General features: G+C 41.1%; 2 protein-coding genes across 14 annotated transcripts in view; one reads left to right on the top strand and one right to left on the bottom strand.

Annotated features, from left to right (window-relative positions):
• The window catches only part of TARS1 (threonyl-tRNA synthetase 1), a 205,249-nt gene that overhangs the window by 127,422 nt on the left and 56,258 nt on the right, over window positions 1-21,569 (top strand). The gene's annotated exons all lie outside the window — the stretch shown is intronic.
• The window catches only part of NPR3 (natriuretic peptide receptor 3), a 51,436-nt gene that overhangs the window by 16,403 nt on the left and 13,464 nt on the right, over window positions 1-21,569 (bottom strand). The gene's annotated exons all lie outside the window — the stretch shown is intronic.

Here is a 21,569-nt window from a genome sequence, read left to right as displayed (position 1 = left end):
GGCAACATCCTTACCCAATTGTTTTTTTGTGCGGCCCCCAATGTTTTTGTTTTAGGATTTTTTTTAAAAAAAGATACTGTGTGTGTTTATGTGCGTAAAACTTGGCTGGGGGCAGCAGGGTGAATTTCAGACTGCCTCCAGCAATTAGTTATCAACAAAGATTAGGCAGACATGCACTGGGGTAGCCAACACGGTACCTGCCAAAAGGTGTTGGATTACAGCTCCCATTAATCTCAGCACACATGACTAGCATCCAAGGATAATGGAAGTTGTAGTCCATGTTGGGTACCCTTGCTTTATACAAATCTGAGATCTTAAAACTCTCTACTGGCTTCACTCTGAGTCTACAACAATTACCCTACTTCAGTTGTATGTTTATACACATAATCCTTTAAATCATCTATGACTTTACCTGGAAGTAAGTCCCACTGACCATATCTACTTCTGAGTAGGCATGCATTGCACTGTAACTCTGCTTTATCTTGTTATCTTGTTGTCTTGTCATTGCTCAAACTGCGAATAGCAGAAATGCTTCAGTGTCTGCTTTACAAAGCACCTTCATTGGCTATGGAAATAGTGTCTCCCCGTTGTAACTGTGGAAGTTTTTTCAGACTGTGCTGGTTATTTTGTTTGTCTAATGATTGCTCTCCCCCAGCTCTAAGCCTCCCTTACACATCTGTGAACTCTGGACTTTGCTCAACAGACTCCTTGTCTGTTGGAATATGAACCAGCAGCATGTTTTCTAAAGCGGTAAAACAATAAATAAAAGTTCCCCATCTTTTGTGGCCCTTTCAGTAAATGGCATGAGCTAAATGAAATGTCACTTTCCACTACAAATCTCCAAAACAATTAAATGGATTTGTGTTTTATAGCAGTACTGTCAGTATTGTCCTACAAGGAATCCAACTGTGAGTGTACTCTCTCAGGGTTGCATTTACTATGCTTGGCCTTTTGGGCAAGCTCCTGTGGATTCAGAAAAGATGTAAGCAGCCCCTTCAAATTGGCAGGATTTGTCTCTAATAGCAAGCTTGTGGTACACTTTTCACTGTGTATTGATTTTTGTCTTTTTCTTTTGTTCCTCCAATATGTTTGAAGTACACATTGAAAATTCAAATTCAATATAGCTTTGAAACAAAAGTCAATGTGAAGTAAGAAAATTCAGGTGTGAAGAACGGGATCAAAAGCAAGTAAGACTAATCAAAAGTAGTGGAAAGACACTTTAAGAATCTTTACTGTCTATTTTAGGAATGCAATGAAGCTGCTTCAAACGGAGTAATATCATTGATCCATCCAGCTCAATATTGTCTACATTGACTGGCTCTGACTCTTTGGGTTTCAGGCAGGGGTCTTTCCCAGCCCTACCCAGAAATGAAAGGGTTTGGAGCTGCATACTTTCTGCATGCAAGTGTGTACTGTATTCTACCACTGAGCTACACCCCTTCCCTTTGAGAGCAATCCAAAAGAGGGCTGAATTGCACATTTACTGAGTGTTTACAGGAGAATACCTTAAAGGCAATTTGCTAATTTCAGGAGCTATATACTCACAATACTTCATAGAATAGAATAAAAAAACTATACAATAATCTAACAGATGATTTATAAGACTGTTAAGGCAGCAGTTATGTTCAACCAATAACACCAGGTTGAAAATCCAAGATTCCATTTCGTTGATGGAGCAATGATCTGACATTCAGACAGTAGGAACAGACAGAACTGTAGCATAGCAATTGGGGACAGGTGGAATCTCAGCCACGTGAGGCAGGAGAAAGGCTCCATCTTGCCCATAGTCTGATTATCTTTCCATTGGCCATATGAATCATATGTGAAGACCTCTCTCTATGGAAGGCCGATGGAGGCGATGTGGAAAGTTTCCCCTCCTTTCCATTTCAGGTAATGTTTGCTGGAGGGGCAGGACAATTCAGTGGCAGAGAGTGACAGAGCACAGGAACGACCCCCACATCTACAGTCCCATCACTCATGATGACTGGGGCAGAAAGTGTGGGGCCAGCCTATCGCTCTCAGCTATCAAGCTTGGTTCAGGCCTGTATCATTAAGTGGTAGCAAAGATTCCAGTCTGAGCCAGAGAAGGGCCTGAACAAACTGGTACTGATGGAGTATATAAAGGATCTGTGTGTGTTTAGATGAAAGAGAATGTGCATTCCTGTATGGGAGAACAAGCAAAAGCGCACTGTAAAGACTGATTAGTTTAAAGTTAACCTTGAGATTCCTAGAGCCAAACTGGACACAAAATGCACAAAATGCAACTTTGCACCTAACTTGAAATATTGAGAAAAATCCTCCTACTGAAGCTGGTATATGCTTTGGGAGGAACCCCAAAGAGATGCCTGCAGCAGAGGTAAATGGCTAATAGGAGAAACAGTGTCAAAAGGGGCTTAAGCAGGAGGGCAGAGGACATAAAAAGTTCTTTAGAGAAGTTGGGAGACAGGGTTGCCTACTCCTAAACAAGTGATATCCATGTAGGAGTAGTTCTGATGCCTGAAGGCATTGCTACCATTGCTTATCAGAGAACCCCATAAGGCAAGATAATAAAAAAAATCAGACAACCTGCCACTTACACAAATGAGGAAGATGAAATAGTCCCTGGAAGTGAGCCACCTAGCTACCAGGATTTGGTAGTGCCAGATGTTTTCTGGGCAACTAGATGGTATGCAGAAATAAGAGGGGGGTGGGGTTATGATATTAACTGTCCACTCCCCAGGTCTCAGATATTTACTTAGCTAACAAGCAGGAACAGTGTTATCTTTTGGCACAAGGTTGGCAATTACATCACTGGAATTCTAGCATTTCACTTTCCAGACATTATGGGCAGCTTTCAAATGCAAAACAGTGGCCTGCTCACTAGGGTAGAAAACCTGAAGGTAGACTGTACAACTTCAGGCAGCCAGAGGGGGCTCATGGCTACTCTTCCATGGTGGGGGGGAGTGAAGAATATAAAATAGGGGGGTTCTAACTTAACCTTCCTGGTATGCATTATGAAAAAGATGCCTGCACAAATAAAATTGGCATGAATGGAAGAAGGCTAAACCAGAATTTAGTTCCCTGATATTTAGTTTTCTACTTGAAGAGGGGATTGTGTGGAGGAAGCATTCAATCATGTCAGCCCCAACCTACAATCTGAAATAATACAGAACTCCAGACACAGGTTTACCATCTCAATGAAAACTAGGAACTGGCGGTGCTATGATGTCTAAAAAAAATATGACCTAGATTATGGGCAACGAACACTTATTTAGCTTTTGTTTTATAGCACAAGAGTTCAGTACAGATAAAATAAATGGTATTCAGAGACCTCGAAAAGAGTGCAGTTCATTACAAAATTTCAAAACTTCAGCACACTGTGAACACTTAAGATGATTTTGCAATATTGGTGCATGTTGACGAGTCCTTATCTCTTCCTAAGGTCAATGGCATTTCCTTTAGTCCATTCTAAAGATTTCAAAAGGGTGATATGAGGTTACCGTGCTTAGTACTGGCAACAGGAGCAAGGAGAAAGCATGCAAACCTACAGCCCATACACATGCTCACTGCACATAGAGGTGGAGGGGGAAAGTCTTTTGCTTGAGACCCTGGAGAGCAGATGCCGGATGAAGGCATGCAAGGTGCCAGCCAACCGTCTCAGGGACCTCACTCCAGATTTGTGCAGGGTTTGCTTCTTAGCCTTTTCTTCTCCCAAAGATATCCCGGAAGGCAGCAAAGGTTTAGGATCAGAGTTTTCCTTCTCCTAGGTCTAACTTCCCAGGTTGATGAGCCCCATCTACTCCTCACTTCCCTCTACTGCATGTGCAGAAACCGCATTGTATCATAATGCTTATATTCATAAGGGTTTGGGAAAGTGCCCATTTTTTTTAGCGAATTGTCGTGCATTACAGATACGTAAGATGCTGAGATTTCCTTAAGCATTTGGAGTCTTAAATTCCGTAAAGGAACAGGAGCAGCTCAAGAAAGTTTGTCTCTGAGGCAGAACAGCAAATGGCACTTGCCCTCCATTTACTCTCAGTCAAAGTCCATAGTACCTAAGCTTGGCCAAATTATTTTGGCACCTGAGACTGAAGATCCCACACCAGCCTTTTTCCTGGGAGTTAAAATACAACAAAAAATAAATAACTAGCAATTCTGCCTTTTTGTTATACCTAAAACCCACTGCCTGAGGTGACTGCCTCATTTACCTGTAATACCATAATAGGTACTTTGGGCATTTTATCTGACACAGAAAGGTGGGCTAGAAATGTTTTAATTTTAATAAATAAAAGTTCATTTGTAGTGTAAACATGCCCTAAGGGTTATGCTTCCTTTAAATAGTCACCTTGTTTTTGTAGCTCTAGGAGGTAAATTAATTTGCTTTGATTCATTTCTGGTTGCTCCCCAGCCTTACATTTCAAAGTTGAAAATTTACTGATTTTGGAACAGCCACAGCCTGTCCTTTTGATGCAGTATAAATCTATCCTGCCCCTGGTCTGTGCAAGAGCGCTACAGTAAAAAAGGGGGATTATATATATACCACAGTGACAAATAGCTTACAAACAAGGAAGCAAAGTCCTTTATCTGCAAACAGTAGATCTTATTAGGGTTCCCAGTTGTATCTTTTTTATTACCACACTGTTTTTGAAGTGATTAACCAGAAAATAAATGGCTGTAAGCTCCTGGCAATGTTTACTTGTAAATTTACAATAAATCCCATAAATATTACCCCCCCACACACATACATCACCAATGGTTCCTCTTATTGTCTTCCTACTATTGAAAAACAAATTGCCACTTCATTAGATTTAGGATCCGATATGAAGCCAAGGTTTGTTTTTTAAAAAATGGATTTAAATAGGCTTTGAATCAAGCTCTAGGAGAGACAGACCCTTTGGCTCTGCATCAGACATCCGATTCCTTCCAGAATTAAGCTGACATCACTTTTTGTTACAAAGAGCAACGGAAAGTCAGGTTGGTTCTATTTATCCTTATATTTGTTCTCTGAGTGGCCAGCCATACTCAGTAAGGTTCACAAGCAGGGCACACTGGCAGTATTTGTCTCTTGATAATCCCAAACACTTGTCAACCAGATAGATGATGAAAAGGTGGTTATGTTAGGCTAACACAGGGTTGGGGGTTGGAAGAGGAGCCTGCTGGATCAGGCCAATAGCCCATCTAGTCCAGCATCCTGCTCTTACAGTGGCCAACTAGATGCCTGTGGGAAAGCCACAAGCAGAACCTGAGCTCATGAGTGCCTACTCCACACCTGCAGTTAACTTTCATTGTTATCTGGTGTTCAAAAGAGGCATTGACTCCTATTATTGTTGTTATAGGAATTCTAAGGTCTTATATATATACAATAAATCTTCATAAATGTACAAGGTAAACACATACATAAGTATATAAGCCACGTGTCTGAAATAGCACAGGAGAACAATCCTGAAGCCATTCTGACACTCCCAAATTGACCTCAAATATTTCTCTGCAAGGAGGAAGGAAATGGGAAAAGCTTTCCAATTGTCTTTGGACTGTAGGGGCTTACACCTCCCTGTAAATACAGTCTGGCAAGTATCTGTTAAGCTGAGCACACTATCAATATGCATAAGAGATCCAGGAACTAAATATTTACCATCTCAGCCAGGCTACCCAGAAAAGGCAATCAGATAAGGCATTATCAGGTATCCTGGCAGACAGGAGAGAAGCAACACACTCAAATTTTTGCTAGGGACCACCTCTTTCTGTGATGTATGTATGTTTTGGGGGGGGGTGGTATCAAGCTACAGGGTAGGCAATTTCAAAAGTCTTTATAAGAGCTTGCACACCAATGTTCTGGGTTCCTCTCCTCCCTCCATACGTGGAGTAAGCGGGGGACCCTGCTGCAACAGTTTAATAAAGATCAGGCTTACTAGCTGCCTTGCTTCTCAATATTCTCTGGTTGGCCTTTGTTATTTTCTCCTACTGATAGAGAACCTACATAAGGACTCTATACGGGCTTTTGGATACCCCATAAGGGAAAAAGGAGCAGTTTTTTCTTATAACATTATTGTTACATGTTTATTGCTCCCTGTGAAGATGAAGCTTGTATTTAACTTGTACTGGATTATTGTACTGGATTTTGTATTTGTATTTAACTTGTACTGGATTATTATTTAGACCCTTGGGAGAAAGGCAGATTATCTACCGTATTTTTCGCTCTATAAGACGCACCAGACCACAAGATGCACCTAGTTTTTGGAGGAGGAAAACAAGAAAAATATTCTGAATCTCAGAAGCCAGAACAGCAAGAGGGATCGCTGCGCAGTGAAAGCAGCAATCCCTCTTGCTGTTCTGGCTTCTGGGATAGCTGCACAGCCTGCATTCGCTCCATAAGACGCACACCCATTTCCCCTTACTTTTTAGGAGGGAAAAAGTGAGTCTTATAGAGCAAAAAATGCGGTATGTAATACATAAAAAATATGGCCAGTGAGCAAACAGAGAATGCTAAACATTCAAATTAAATCAAAGGCTGTGCTTTGAGTGGGCCAAAAATCCACACACAGAGACATACACAAAAGGCCGCTACTAGAGACATTCAATCTCAACTAAACTACACAACCAGGAACCCAACGCGACTCAACCCTCATGCTCCAGAATGGAATGTGGCATCCCTCGCTGTGGCTTGTGTCTTCTCAAAGCTTCCTCACTGGGTACGCACCATTCTGTCATTGGCTGGCACTGATTGGGCTACTGTCATGCACACAAAGGCTGCACAGTCTCAGTTGGGAGGTGTGTGTGGTAATTTGACCTATAGTCCAGCACCACCCAGAAGCTCACAGGTTCTGCATACTGGCTAAAAGATTATTTCTGGTTGAAGACACCCAGTGAGCTTCGTGGCCCCACAGGATTTTGAACACAAGCTTTCTTGCTTCTGTCCATCCACGAGACTATACTGATGGTAACAGCTAGTAATAGTTCTCCTACCTCTCTTTGACTACAAAACCCCTTACTATGTCACCAAAATTAACTTTCTGCATGATTCATTCACCAGTTATCACAAATCCACATGCCAGCTAACTTGGAAAACAGCAGCTACAGAATTTACGCCATGGAATGGGCATGTCCACCCCAAGTTAAATGTGTACCGACATGGTCCTAAAACCGATGCACACTTTGGATTCTCTGCACATCTTTTTTTAAACAAACAAACAAACAAACAAACAAACATCTGTGGCAGATCTTAGAGCCACTGCACTTTTAGCAACTGGTATCTCTCATATCAGCGATAAGTCTGTACAATAAAAACCACAGGAAAGTTAAAACGGACATCAATTAAACATTGTGGAAGGATGTATTCTTAATTGCCTGCATAGGCCTGGGGGAATAGAGAAGTTTTCAGAAGATGTTTAAAAGTTGGCATAGCAGGCCCATGTGTGTGTGTATTTCAACTGTTGATTTAGAAAATTGGAAACAACTGGGGGTTTTTAGGTTAGTTTTTTTCTGTTTTTATTTTTTGTATTCTTGTGTAGCTACCTTTTTTTTTTTTTTGCATCTGTTTTTGTATTGAATGGAAATAAGAGTATAAATATACCGTACTTATTTCTGTATTATACTGTATTATAATTAAATCATTTTGAACTGTATTTAACCATTACTAAGTTTATATAACTTTATTTAAAAACAAACAAAATACACCACTATGGCCAATGGACAAGGACACTTTAAGAGTCACTGCCATTGCAGAAATCACACATACGACACCCAGATGAAGTCACTAGTTCATACAAATGCCTCATCCATTCAGCCCCTGTGGTGGCACACTCCCAATGTTTATTACACTGGAGCTGTCTTCTCTGCAAACTTGCTCTAAGAATCCCAAAAGTCAGAAAATATGCACTGATTAAAATAGATCTGACAACAGAGGTGCTTCAAGTCTTCAGAGAGAACTAGGGATGGAGGAAAATTTCATCCTGCATTTTTAAGTGAACTGACCTAATTCACACCTCCTAGATTAATACATAGATTGGAACATGCCCTGAATTTTGCAATGGAGTTCTATAAACATACCAAAACCAATTAAAAATGTGTAATTAAGGCTAAAGTAACTTTAGACATGCATGAACAAATATAAAAAATGTAATTAACAATGTTTGCGATACATATGGAATAACATATGTATTTAAATATTTAGATATTTATCTTCATACTTCAAAAAAAATCGCATTAATGTATAATCAAGGCAAAACTGCCTTATGAACGAACACATGTGAAACTGAGCTGAAATCAAATTGGACAGATCTGTCCATTCCTGTTCAAAACACACAGGCATAGCTTTCTTGTGTTTTATTCTCTCAGTTTGAGGCTGTATTGCAAGAACTTCAAATTCAGATAACCAAAGTTTATATTTTGTTTTTGGGTACACAGAAAATAGTATTATAAAGTCTTATAGTACCACGGGACCAAAATAATGGTTTGAAGGTGCATAGGATGTTCCATTACTGGATATGTTCCATTGTGCCAGAAGCAGTTTAGTCCTGCTGGCCACATGACCTGGAAAGCTGTCTGTGGACAAATGCCGGCTCCCTTGGCCTGAAAGCGGAGATGAGTGTCGCACCCTATAATCACCTTTGACTGAACTTAACTGTCCAGGGGCAGTGACGGAGGTAGCTGCATGGGCACCCAGAGCAGTGGTCATGCCGTGCACCCGGTAGAGGGGTAAGCTGCACGGGGGGGGGGGGGTGACGGTGTGATCCGCTGCACGTTGCCACGCACGGGGGCGGCAGGGTGAGCCCCCCACATTGTGCCTTTTTGTCACCCCCTCAGGGATGACACCTAGGGCGCACCGCACCGTCCCCCCTTCCTACGCCCCTGTCCATGGATCCTCTACCTTTAACTTTTTTAAACCTGGGGACTGCTTCTTTATGAGATGCTTGGAGAAAGAATAGAATGCACATATACTCAAACTAGTTTGGACAAGCTTTCAGTAAATGGGGACTAAATGTAAGGCTTGGAGTTTTAATATTGTTGGTTTCAGGACGGGGAATTCTGGTGTGTTTTTACAAGTGCTGTTTTAAATTGTTAAAGTATATTTTTAATTGTTAGTTTTGTTTAACCAACACTAAGACTTTGGGGAAGGACTGGGTGTGACTGCAAATATATCCAGGGAACACCAAGTTAACATAGATTAATTACATAACCCTGCCCAAATTAATAAACTCAATTTTGTTAGGAACCCAGGGTGAGGGCATTTTCTCTCTCTCCCAACATTCAAAGCCACAAAAACAAGGTAGGATCTAGCCCTGCAAATATGTGCAATTTAAAGATGTTGCCTTAAAAATGATTAGACACGGTCACGGAGGATAGCTCAATCAACAGCTATGAGTCATGGTGGCTAAATGAAACCTCTGTGTTCAGAGGAAATGTATCTCTGAATACCAATTGCCAGGGGGAACAGCAGCAGCAGCAGCAGCAGACAGTCCTCTTACTTTTGTGCTCCCTAGCAGATTTTGACCTGCCACAATGGAAAACAGTATGCTGGACTAGATGAGCTTTTGGTCTGATATGCAGCAGGGCACTTCTTACATCATGGATGGGTGGCCTTCTAGATGTTGTTGCATTGTAATTCCCATTGGCTATGCTAACTAGGACTGATGGGAGTTGGAGTCCAACAACAACTGGAGATCCACAGGCTCTCCATCCTTCTCTTGTCTTAAATTGTTATGTGTGCTACCATTGTGCACTACAAACACCACTGCAATGTTTGCTAGAGAGGTCACAACAGTGCAGGCTTAACTTTTCATTATGTACCATTTCAACTTCTTTAAAAAAAAAAATACACACAACTCCAGAATTTTGAAAGTCACTGTTATTATATATTTGAATGAAGCAGAATTAAGGAACAAATTAGATGTCATATTAAATACATCTTTGCATTTAACACACAAGCTTTTTAATACAAACCTGCTGGTGTGGTGTGTAAGTGTGTATTGTGGAGAGGTGGGGTTTAACTCTTTCTTCCCCTAATATGATCCCAACAAAAGTCTATCAATGGGAGATTCTCTCTCATTCAGACAGTGGCCTCAGAAGAGTGATTGTCAACTGCATGAAGGGCGGAAAGGTTTAACAATTCCCCCGGCTCTTGCAACCCCAGTAATTATCAGCTGCTACTAGCTGCATTTTAGAACACTTGCATGCTAAATGCATTTAACATCTAGTTTGGCTCTAAATTTCAGGTGTCAGAAATGGTAGCAGTCAAAGGTTAATGTATTGGGGTAGGTACAGAATTTGTACTGGGAGCATGAAGGCATTCATATAACACAGTACAATGTTCCTCCAAACTTAACGTTCCTAAATATATAAGTTTAGTCATAGCTGTAAAGGTTCACAGTGCTCAGAAGGTCTCATTGCCCTCAGGAGATTTCTCATTGGGACAGACGTTTTTAGCATCTAATGGAAACAGAAAGCTCAAAACACACAGCTTTTCATTACAGAGAACCAAACCACAGTATGGACTCAAATATCAATGCAGGTTCCTTCATTTGGGGTACAACATGTCCAGCACTTGAAGGATACCGCACATGAGAGAACCGATTCTACTTTGTATATTTTTCTTTCACATGTTGCATTGCTTGTACATAATCTTTCCTATGCCCTCCCTTTTCAAAATGTTTAACTTTAATCGTGAACAATACATGAGTCCATAATAGGACTCCGTAATAGGACTCCATCAAAACAAATTGGGCCTTTTCCACATCATATTTTTTTGACTTACCTTAAACAGAAGGGCTGCAGGCTTAGGATGCAATCCACATTTCATTCAAGCTAAGGGCCACATATTTTAATAAGAGTTGGACCCCACGCCACAAAAATATGCCTCAGGTGGGATCCATTTGTTGCCTTCTACTGAATTTTATCTATTTTGTGCCATAGCATTTGCAGTTCTTTAAGAAGATTCCACAATAAGTTCAACGGTATTGATATACACACATTTCTTTTGGCATGTAAATGTGCTACTTAATAATGCCCCTCTAGGCCAAAAGTAAGCATAGCAAGAGCTATGTGGCTCCTACCAGAAGCAACAGTCTTGCATCTCCTCTTTCCCTTCCCAGCCCCTGTAATGTCTAGTACTACAGGAAACATGACCTGATATTACTTACTGTTCCCATATCCACAAGTGGCAGACAGTGCAGTGGAGTGCAAGTGTGGAAACTCACAGCACAATGATGTACTGTTACACTTAATACTAAGCATTAACTACATATTGAATTGCTGCTTTTGGTGACGAGCGTGTGGCTCCTATATCTTCCAGTTTTGGCAGGATTCAAAGCTGACTGTTACCATGTCTTTGTTCAACATTGCTTTGTGGTTGTTTTTGATCCTGCTACTAATCTGCTATTGCTGGTGTATGAATTTTGTATTTTCTTATTTCATTGTTGGTTTCATTTTGATTTTGTGAACCACTGTGGATCTCTTTGATTAGCAATGCAGAAATATTTTATGAAAGAAAAAAACTGGCATTGGCACAGCTCTTATGCCCTGGGTTTGAAGTTGATTAGGTCTGCAGAATGTGAATCCATCAAAACTGCCTTGCAAAAATGTACTAGAAATCCTTCAGTTACAACTTAACCTACAGCCTAGCCGTATGTTACCATAAAATTAATTCCAAGCCTCAACAATACCTTACAGCAAGGATGGTTATATCTTAGAGCAGTGGTTACTAGTCATGGTGGCTATGATCTGCCTCCTTGGTCGGAGGCAATAATGCTTCTAAATATTAAGTTACTGGAAACTACAAGAGAGGAAAGTGCTCTTGTGCTTGGGTTTTGCTTGTGGGTTGTGCCAGCAGGAACAGGATGCTGGACAAGGATGAGCCTGGATAGCTCAGTTGGTTAGACCATGGTGCTGATAACACCAAGGTTGCAGGTTTGATCCCTGTATGGACCAGCTGCATATTCCTGCATTGCAGGGGGTTGGACTAGATGATCCTTAGGGTCCCTTCCAACTCTACAGTTCTGTGATTCTGTGACCTGATCCAACAGGCTCTTGTTATGTTCCTATGGAGAACCTGTGGTCCTCTAGATGCTGTTGGACTACATACGTCCATCATCTATGACCACTGACCATGCAGGCTGGGGCTGATGGGATTTGTAGTCCAGCAGGGCTGCATGTGGTCCTCATCCCTGCTTTATAACAATATGTTGAATATACTACCAGGTTAGATTTCTTCCGATCCTACTTGCTCTAAATGTCTTCAAATATTGCATTCAAAGGAAAAGATGTCTATGTTCTAACACTCTGAGATTCCAACTGGGGATAATATGCTGAAAACCAATAAATGGACCTAAGGATTAGGTTGCTAAACTACTAAACATAACATTGAATGCGCCTGGCCTGGGTAGATGTAGTCTGTTTCAAAATGTCCACATAAACAAGGGACAAAAATGCATTGGGGTATAAGAAAAAATAAGAGTGTAATTTTATTCATTGTCAGTAAACATCAGATATCTTGGGCTTTATCCTCTCAAAAAAGATAGTGGGAAAGCTCTTGCTGACTTTGGTGGCTATACAGTCATGCCACAAACTTCTAATTAATAGTGGATTGATTCTGTCAGCAAAACATAAGCTGCCATGTGAATTTGGTTTTTCTTGCCACTGAAAGCAAATCTGTGGTTTGCTTTTATTCTTTCAAAGACAATTAGCAAAGCACTCCAGATACTGAAAAGTTCTATTCATTTGTACAAATTATTCCTTGGCACCAGCCTATTTATTTCCTCTCCTTTCTCTCCTGGTGCATTTAAAAGAGGACACAAAAGCCTGCCTGTCATTAATCCTACTTGGCTGGTTTGGAAAAAGACAAGTGGTGCACACACCACTGAACATGTAACATTTTTGCTTTCTTTTAAAGAGATTTTTAGGAAGTGCTTAGCAATCTTCCATCACCTCCACTCTCTGTGACTGTATAGTCCCAATTAATGGATAATGTTTTTTTGGGGGGGGGGATGCCTGTGTGTGCGTGAGAGAGAGAGAGAGAGAGAGAAGTTGGGGGAATTGGAAGACAGATAAGTGGGAGTATTTGGCATGGAAATTATGGACCAGCTGACAAGCATTCCAATTTCTGCTGCCTCCCATGTAGCTTTTTAAAGATAATCAACACAATGCTAAATTGTTGCTTCAGAGGACTGGCAGTGCCTTCAACTCTCATTGACAAATGTTGTCTAACTGACCTGCTCATTAGAGAGAGAGAGAATATCTGATTAAAATAATTAATTTAATGCACTGGTGCACATTCTTTCAACAAGAAAAGTTATAAATCAAATAAGGCCTGCTCTTCATTCTCTCCGACGTTAGTGTTGCGGAAATGCCTCTTAGAGTGACAAAACTCTGATCCCACCAAACAATGCAACCCCGCTCTATCCAGCCAACCTTGCTGGAATGTTTGTTAAATTAGTTAATTTTCCTCTTGCTTTTAAATGAGAAGAAAAAACAAGCCATGGGTGGCCTTGCTAACCTCAAAAGGCCAAATAGCCAAGGTTATAAAATCATCCCAGCTCAGAATACTGGATCTGAAATAAAAGCAGCATTTATTAAATTCTACCCCCAAACCAGTAACAGAGGTAGCATTAATAATTTTGAAAAGCAAAGCCTAAGCCAATTTCCTGTAAGAGTGCAGAATCATTTAATAAAAATGGACTGTGCCTGAACTTTAACTGAAAAACAATTTTTAGTAAACTAGGTATGTCAGGATCTATTTTTACTCTGGGGTTGTCCTTACTTTTTACAGGCATAATAACACTATAATGGGTACAAGCCATCACACACTCATTTTCTTATGCATATTCAAATCATACCCCTCTTCAGCACTCATATATTATAATATTTATGTTTTTTTAAAAATTGAAATTGTGGTTTTATAGCATGAAGAATGGACAAACTATTCATTTGTTGCAAGACACTTGTTCTCCAGCCAATAAGGGAAATTTGTGTGCATGTTTTGGGGTGGGGGATTCACACGTCTTCCCACAGCTACTGCTTCCTTTGTAGCCAAATTGCACTTTGCCAGCAATAGATATGTGCACCTTTCCTAACATCCAACCAACTGCAGGTGTGCCTGGAGGAAGAAGATTATCTGGACCCATTTCATTCTGGCTTCAGACCCAGTTCCAGCACTGAAACATGGATGACTACCCCAATTGATGACCTTTTATCTTTAAGTGGCTTTTGACAGAACTGTCCGTGATGTTCTTCTGAAGCTACTCAGAGGAGCTGGAGGCAGTGTGTGGCAGTGGTTCCACTCTTAACTATAGAGAGCAGCACTGGAAACTTTTTCTCAACCCCATGGCTATTAGGCTGTAAGGTTCCTCAGGGGTCTATTCCATCCCTTGTGCTATGAAACCACTGAAAGCTGTCATCTGGGGATTTGTAGCACAATATCATTAGTATGCTGATGGCATGCAGCTCTACCTCCATGCCATATAAATCAGCAAAGGCTGTACCAGCTACTAGACAAGTGGGGCTGGAGCTGGTGGTGGGCTGGATGGGAGCCAATAAACCAAGGCTGAAAATGATTAAGAGGAAGGTGCTGTGGGTAGGCAGTTCTCATATTAGGGAATTAGGCAGGCAGCCTGCTCTGGGGATGGTTGCACATCTGAAGGATGGCTTCTGTGGCAAGGGATGCTTATGCTCCACTACAGCTGGCTAGTTCGCTGCAGCACTTCCATTTGGACTACTTCAATGCACTCTACATGGGGCTACCCTTGAAGATGGTCTGAAGGATGCAGCTGGTGCAGAATGTGGTTGCCAGGACAGTGACTGGGGCAGTACAGTTGGACCACTCATCAGTATCCCAGTGTGTCCTGTTTCAGGCCAGGTCCCAGCTAGAGAGGGTCCACAAGGCCCACAAGCAGTCCAGGGACTGGGCAAACAGCTAGCAGTAAAGGCAAGGGCACAGGCCAAGGACAGCCTGGCCACACAGAGATAGGTGTAGCTGATGGACAAACAACTCTTCTACCCAGATACTTTTGAACTGGAGCTGCTGGAACCAGGGTCCTGCTGAATTCTACCAGGTCTCCTCATGGGGAGGACCTTGCCTCTGAAGGAGTCTTTTCCTGAATTATGGCACTTCTTTTTATGGGGCAGGTTTCCACCTGTCATTTAAGGAACTGTTGTTCACGTGGGCTTGGGGACCATTCAGCCTCAGCTTCTTGGACAACACTCTCTGAGTGTCTGGTTCAAGAGCCCTGATTCTGAGGTGCTTTTCAAATGTATTTTACATTGTTTTAACTTCTGTGTTGTTTTACATTGTGATGTAAAGCTCTGGGCTTCTTCAGGGAAAATGTATAAGTAAAAACCTAACAAACAACAGCATCTCAAAGAAACAAAAATCGAAACCAAATGTCTATCATTTGATTCTGAAAAGGTTGTAGTTTCTGTTAACTAGGAAAAACAGAACCAGCTTCTGCCCTTGGTAAACTTGTACAGTTTCTTTTGGATAAGAAAACAAACAGTGGGGTACTTATATTTGAAGAGAGCATGGCATTATTGAAGCTTCTATACATACACCCTATCTAATCCATGGATTAAAATCTCTTATGGGTGCCCTGTTATGTAAAGTTCAGTAATAGTAATCTAGAGGGAACCAGATTTATGCAGTTACTTAAGATACTGTTCACCTTCCTTTACAAAACAATAGACTATTGAGAAGAAATTTCATATGCTCGGGGCCAGATTCTGTAAGCTTTAAGTATGCTGGGCATGCCAACTTGGGAACAAACTTTTGTGCTATAGATTTGTGCAGTTTTGGTATTTACTTTTAACAAAAGCTATCTCAGGGCTTAAAGCTGGAGTCATAAAATGACAGTTTGTAATTTTACCACCAGCTAACGAATATGTGGGTGAGGCTACACTTGGCTCCTGCCTGTAATGCATCATGCTTCTGAATTAGTGAATTAGACTGCAAACATAACCTCGCATACCTGGGAGTAAGCTTCACTGAATTCAGTGGGACTTACTTCTGAGTAGGCATGCTTAGAATTGTAGCTTTATGTAAATTTCCAGGATCACAGGAGGGAAATAATGGAACCATATAATAAATTAAGAAACTTCCATCAGAATCAGAAGACATCATTTTTTCCTATCTCTATGGGATTTTAGAAAGGGTATATTACCACCTGTCAGGTAAATGGGAATAGGCAGGAGTCAGCAGAAGAACTGAATTACAGTACATTTTCAGGAGGCCTGCCTTTCATCTTTCCTCCTAGTTTGGCTTGTTGAGTCAATACAGTCCAAAGTTAAGGTGTATTTATGATGGCAGCTTACTACCATTGGAATTGTCCCGCCATTGCATGTTATTAGCAGTAGTTTGAGGTTACATTTTACTGTGTGATTTAAGAGAACATACTGCTATTTCCACTGTGTTGCTTAAAAGACTGCAGATGGCTCTTGAGAACTGTTAACAACTCTCTGTCCTTCTGAGCAGAGTTCCTATTCAAGGCCGAGGTTGTATTCTTTTGCACCAAGGCAGAATGAAAAACTGTAAATCAACTCTTTATGCTTTTGTTAGCAGGACTTGAGATAACACACACACAATTATGAACAAATGCAGCAGCTTTCATTGACAATCTTTCCTGTTATGCTGTTTTCAGAATGGGAAATCAAACACAAGTGTGCTTATTTATTGTGAGGCACTTGAAATCACATAGACACCTAATATTAAAGGGCCCTGACAAAGCCAGGTATTTCAGGTGAGAATACTGTCTATAGTTAATAATTTGGGGGTTTCCCCATCAGGCACCAATTCAGGGCCTGTTCAGTTTTACTTTTTAAAAAGCTATGCTTAAAAAATAAATCCTACAACACATGTTTAAATAATTCAATTTTACATTAATATTACTCCATACTGATTTACTGCCTTGTTAATAGACTGGCAAGACAGCAATGGCAAGACAATGCGAGAGGATATCTGTATCACTTTAAGGACCCTGGAAACAGGTTACCAACTACATTTGCAGGTGCGGTCTACCTTACAGTTGCTTTGTGCTAACACAGTGTTTCGGAAAGAAGTACAGTTGAGGGAAACATTGTTACCTGTTCAGTGTTAAGATTTGCTCGCACAGGAAATTCCAGTTTGATGAGAGACTAACAATAATATATTGGCCAACTGGCTGTAACTGAGGAAGACTGACTTCTATTTAGAAAGCTCTACTACTCTCCTCAGGAAGGCATCCTTGGACTTTCTTGGAATTCAGTATTCTGGACAGATTAAACTAACAGAGATCCTAAGCACACTTAACTTGCAACAAGTACATTTCACTGAAATCAGCTGCATCTGTTGGATATGAACCAAGGAGGAACCAAAATCTTCCCCCAAAATTGGCCTGACGTGCTCCTCCCAGACTAACTCATGAATCAGAACAAAGCATTTCTGCCACCAAGACTGTGTTTGAAATGGAACTGACAAGATCCCTGTGATCAGGGGTGGGGGAAGATGGTTAACTGCAACAGTACACAGTTGTGGAGGCAGATATGTTTGGAGTGGTTATTTTGACTGTTTTTTTGAAAAGGGATTAAAATGTTAAAGACAGCTCTTCAACCACTTTTAAAATACAGTGGTACCTCGGGTTACATACACTTCAGGTTACATACTCTTCAGGTTACAGACTCCGCTAACCTAGAAATAGTACCTCGGGTTAAGAACTTTGCTTCGGGATGAGAACAGAAATTGTGCTCCGGCGGCGCGGCGGCAGCAGAGGGCCCCATTAGCTAAAGTGGTGCTTAAGTTAAGGTTAAGAACAGTTTCAGGTTAAGAACAGACCTCCGGAACGAATTAAGTACTTAACCTGAGGTACCACTGTATGCAAGTATGTTGAATATGATGCTCGTGTTTAAACACAAACTTTAATGTGCTTTTTAGTTTCAAAAATTCACTAATGCAATGTAAAGTACAGGATGGATTCAATAACTAACACATGTGCAATGAAAACAGACTAAGAAGTAGACTGATCCAGCCATCTCTACCCTGGGACCCTAATGCTGCTATTGTTATATTGTTATTCATATTTCAATGCGAACATCCTAATATAAATTTCCAGTACAGTTCTTGGGAGGTATGTAGATGGCCTTAAATTAGGTTTATTACTTGTGGAACTCCAGAGTGCAACTTCCCTGTCTCCTCTCCCTTTTCAGTGCTATGACTGAACTCCTATGCTCTCTTAGGTCATGTTCACAACATATTTTTAAAGCACATTGACTTCCCCCCAAATATTCCTGGGAACTGTAGTTTGTTTAGGGAGCTGGGGTTTGTTGTTGGGGGGGGGGGACTATGGTTTGCATGATTATCTTAGGGTAAACCATGTGCCTTAAGTTTGCATTAAACGTATGTTGTCAATGTGACCCCATACTGAGGTTGCTAACACTTGTAGCAGTTTGGCATTAAATGCTAGGAGGATAGCTACCATTCAAAGCAACATTTTCAGACATCTTAGCAAAATATAGCATTATACACCTCTCCCGAATGGCCTATCATGCTCTCACACAGACCATGTTCTGTATGGCTCCCAGCCTGGGCGGTGAGGCGGGGCAGATTCCCCCCCCCCCCACTTTGGTTCAAAAAAGAAAAGAAACCTTCACAAGTCCTAAGAAGTTTAATTACAGTGGGGCTTTAAATCCAAATCTGTATAAAACAGATTTAAAGGTCTGCTGCTAAAAATGATTTGCATTTGGGGGGGGGGCATTAGAAATTACTAGATGTACTGTGTCCCATTAACCTTTTGTGGAGGGACATACAAAATGGATTTTAGTTCCAAATGATTGCTTCCACTATCTACAACTACAAGGAGTTGGTAGACTTTCAATGAGGGCTGTGCCACATCTGACACAGAACTTTTATTCCTAACACAGCTCCATAGAGGGTGTTCTCATGGGGAAAAAGAAGGTGAAACAGCCGAGATTACAGTTCAGTGCCTCTGAACAGGCAAAACTCTGGTGGGGTGTTTTTTAAAAAAAACAGCAAAAACAAAATCCTCTGACACCCTGCCTGTCAAATGCTGCATTCAGCAGCTGCAATATAAAGCCAGTGTAGAGAATGGAAATTGCTGTAGTGGAAAAGTCTTGCACTAATACCAATGGGCAACTGCCTGGATTTAACACGGAATATTTGAAATCACTTGCCGAAAGTGTCTCTGGAACATCTAAGAACACTTCAGTCACTGACATACAATGGAATATTTATCAAGGAACTTGGCATTTCTTAAAGGGTTTATTGAAGAACTTTACATGTGTCCCCATTGTTATGTTTCATTATGCTCCTTGCCTAAAATCTTTACAAGATAAAACACTTCGGGGGGTTTGAGGAATTAATTTCTCCCCTACAGAAAAGGGTGGTATCTAACTGGTGCCCTGTGCTGACAGAAGGCATCTGGAAGTGGACAGAGAGGGGGGCAATTTTGTGCTATTTCCTCTCCCCCCCCCCAATATAATCCACCCTGGGGGTCTTAGGGGGCAGATTTTAAGGGACTGTAGGGGCAAAGTCGAAAATTCCCTCCCTTCCTTTTCCGCTCTGAATGCATTCCATTAGCAGAGGGGCACCAATTGGATGCCACCCGAACAGTATACATTTCATTTCATTTTACTTTTAGTGTTAAGGAAAATTGCAACAAAGTTATAATTTAAAAGCAGAAAACGGCGACAACGGATGTTACTGCTAATTGTTTTGGACTGACCATTTTGAATCTTTAACCTGGAATTATCTTCCTCTTAATCATATTGCACTATCTACAAACAGCTGTTACTTACACTCTAGGAACCTAATCATTATTCATCTCCTGTAAAGATAGGCCTCACCCATGGATGGAGAACAAAATTTTTTTGCTCAAGCGCTGTTCATAACTGAAGCTGCAGAGGAGCTATGCCATAGCAGCAGGCAGGATAGCCAGGAAAGTACTTACAGCAATAGCCACAGGTGGGCCGCAGAGCCAAGCGGGCAAGCATAATTGCCTAGAGATTTTTTTTAAAAAAATAAATGACTCATAAATGGAATAAAATAAATGAATAAAAGAGAACAAAAGTTTGGTGTCAGAACCTGGGACAGCGATTGTGGGAGCTGGAGCCAAGCGAAGACAAATGATCAGTGCCAAGGACGGGCAATCCTGTATATTACCCCAGTACTGACCTGAACTCTCATGAAGGCAAATATAACTAGGCAGGGCGGTCTGTGCCATAGGCCCCACATCCCTGGAGGAAATAAGTACTCAATTAAAGAGATGCTTTGTTTTTGCAACCTGCCTTTGACTGAAATGGTGTTTTCTGCTGCCTCAGGGACTGGCATGCCGGTGTGTGGGTGTGTGTGATTGCAGCAGAATGCAAAGAGCTGAGATAAGTTCTGGGATGGAGTCTTTGGTATCAAGTGATACAGGCAAGAAACCATGATTGGGAGCCAGAGGATAAAAGAAGCAAAGTCCCTGGGGATTAGGGACAGACTGCTGTGCCTTCTCTTCATCTCAGGAAGTCTCCACCAGAAGAACTGCCTCAGCGGCTGCTTCCTGAAATGTTCCAGATACAAGGTCTTCCTCGGGTTTGTTATTATTATTTAGTTAATTAAATTTATATAGCACCCTTTATCCGAGAATCACAGGGCGGTTTACAGTATAAACCTTCTCTGTTATGTCCTCCCCTGATGCAGCACTACTCTGTCTCTGTCTGGATCCAAAACCACGACAGCAGTATTAGATACCCCAATGCTGATATTTCTGGGTTCAGAATAGTTGTGAGTGCAAAAGAGCTCTTTTCAGAATATTTTGATAAACTGTAAAATGTTTCTGTAACACAATTAAGGAAGCAAAATGCAAATCTCACAATTCCACATTTTCCCAGTGTACCTTTGCATGAGCAGACATAAATGCATCTAAAATGCACCTTAACTAATATAAAGAGAGTGAGATAAAGAGATGCAGAGATCATCAAGAAGAAAAAAGTTACAATGGCAAAACAAGACTTCTCAAATTTGGTCTGAGAGCCTGTTGAAGTCAAGAGAGTAGATAAAGTTAATTCAGGTACTTTGCAATAGAACCCAGCTACAACTGCAGAGAAAGGAGTGAGAAAAGGTCTCAAGTGGTGGAAAGGATTCATGGCATGGTTTATGTTCCCCAGTATCATCCATCAACACAAGTGGGAAAGAATGTGGTTTGTTGATTAGACTGCAATAAATTATTTGATAAGGTGAGGACAGGACAAGGAGCTAGAGGATAACTTGGTTCTCTGCTGGAATGGCTTTTGAGATAACTCAGGGAAACCTGGAGCTAAATGGAAAACTAAGAAAGTCCTGACGCAGAGAAACAGTAAGGGTTACAGAACCAGTTTCTTCACCACATCATCCCTTAAAAGCCTCATGATGAGCAAGACAGATGAAGATGAAAGGAACTCTGTTCCAGATGACTGTGAACAAACAGAAAGAGCAATTTTCACTTGCAAGTGGGGTTGCTTTTTTTAAGGCTACCAGGAAAAGTGTTCTGAAAAAGTAGCTGAACACTCCGACAATTTGGTCCAATTCAGAAAAGGCCACTTTGTCACCTCTGATTTAATTAGGTGGGTGTTTTTATGATGCCAAAATCTCTAGCCTC

Source organism: Podarcis tiliguerta (genome assembly GCF_965153285.1).
Source record: "Podarcis tiliguerta genome assembly, chromosome: 11".
NCBI classification, from domain to species: Eukaryota; Metazoa; Chordata; class Lepidosauria; order Squamata; family Lacertidae; genus Podarcis; species Podarcis tiliguerta.
This window is presented reverse-complemented; position numbering and strand designations above follow the sequence as displayed.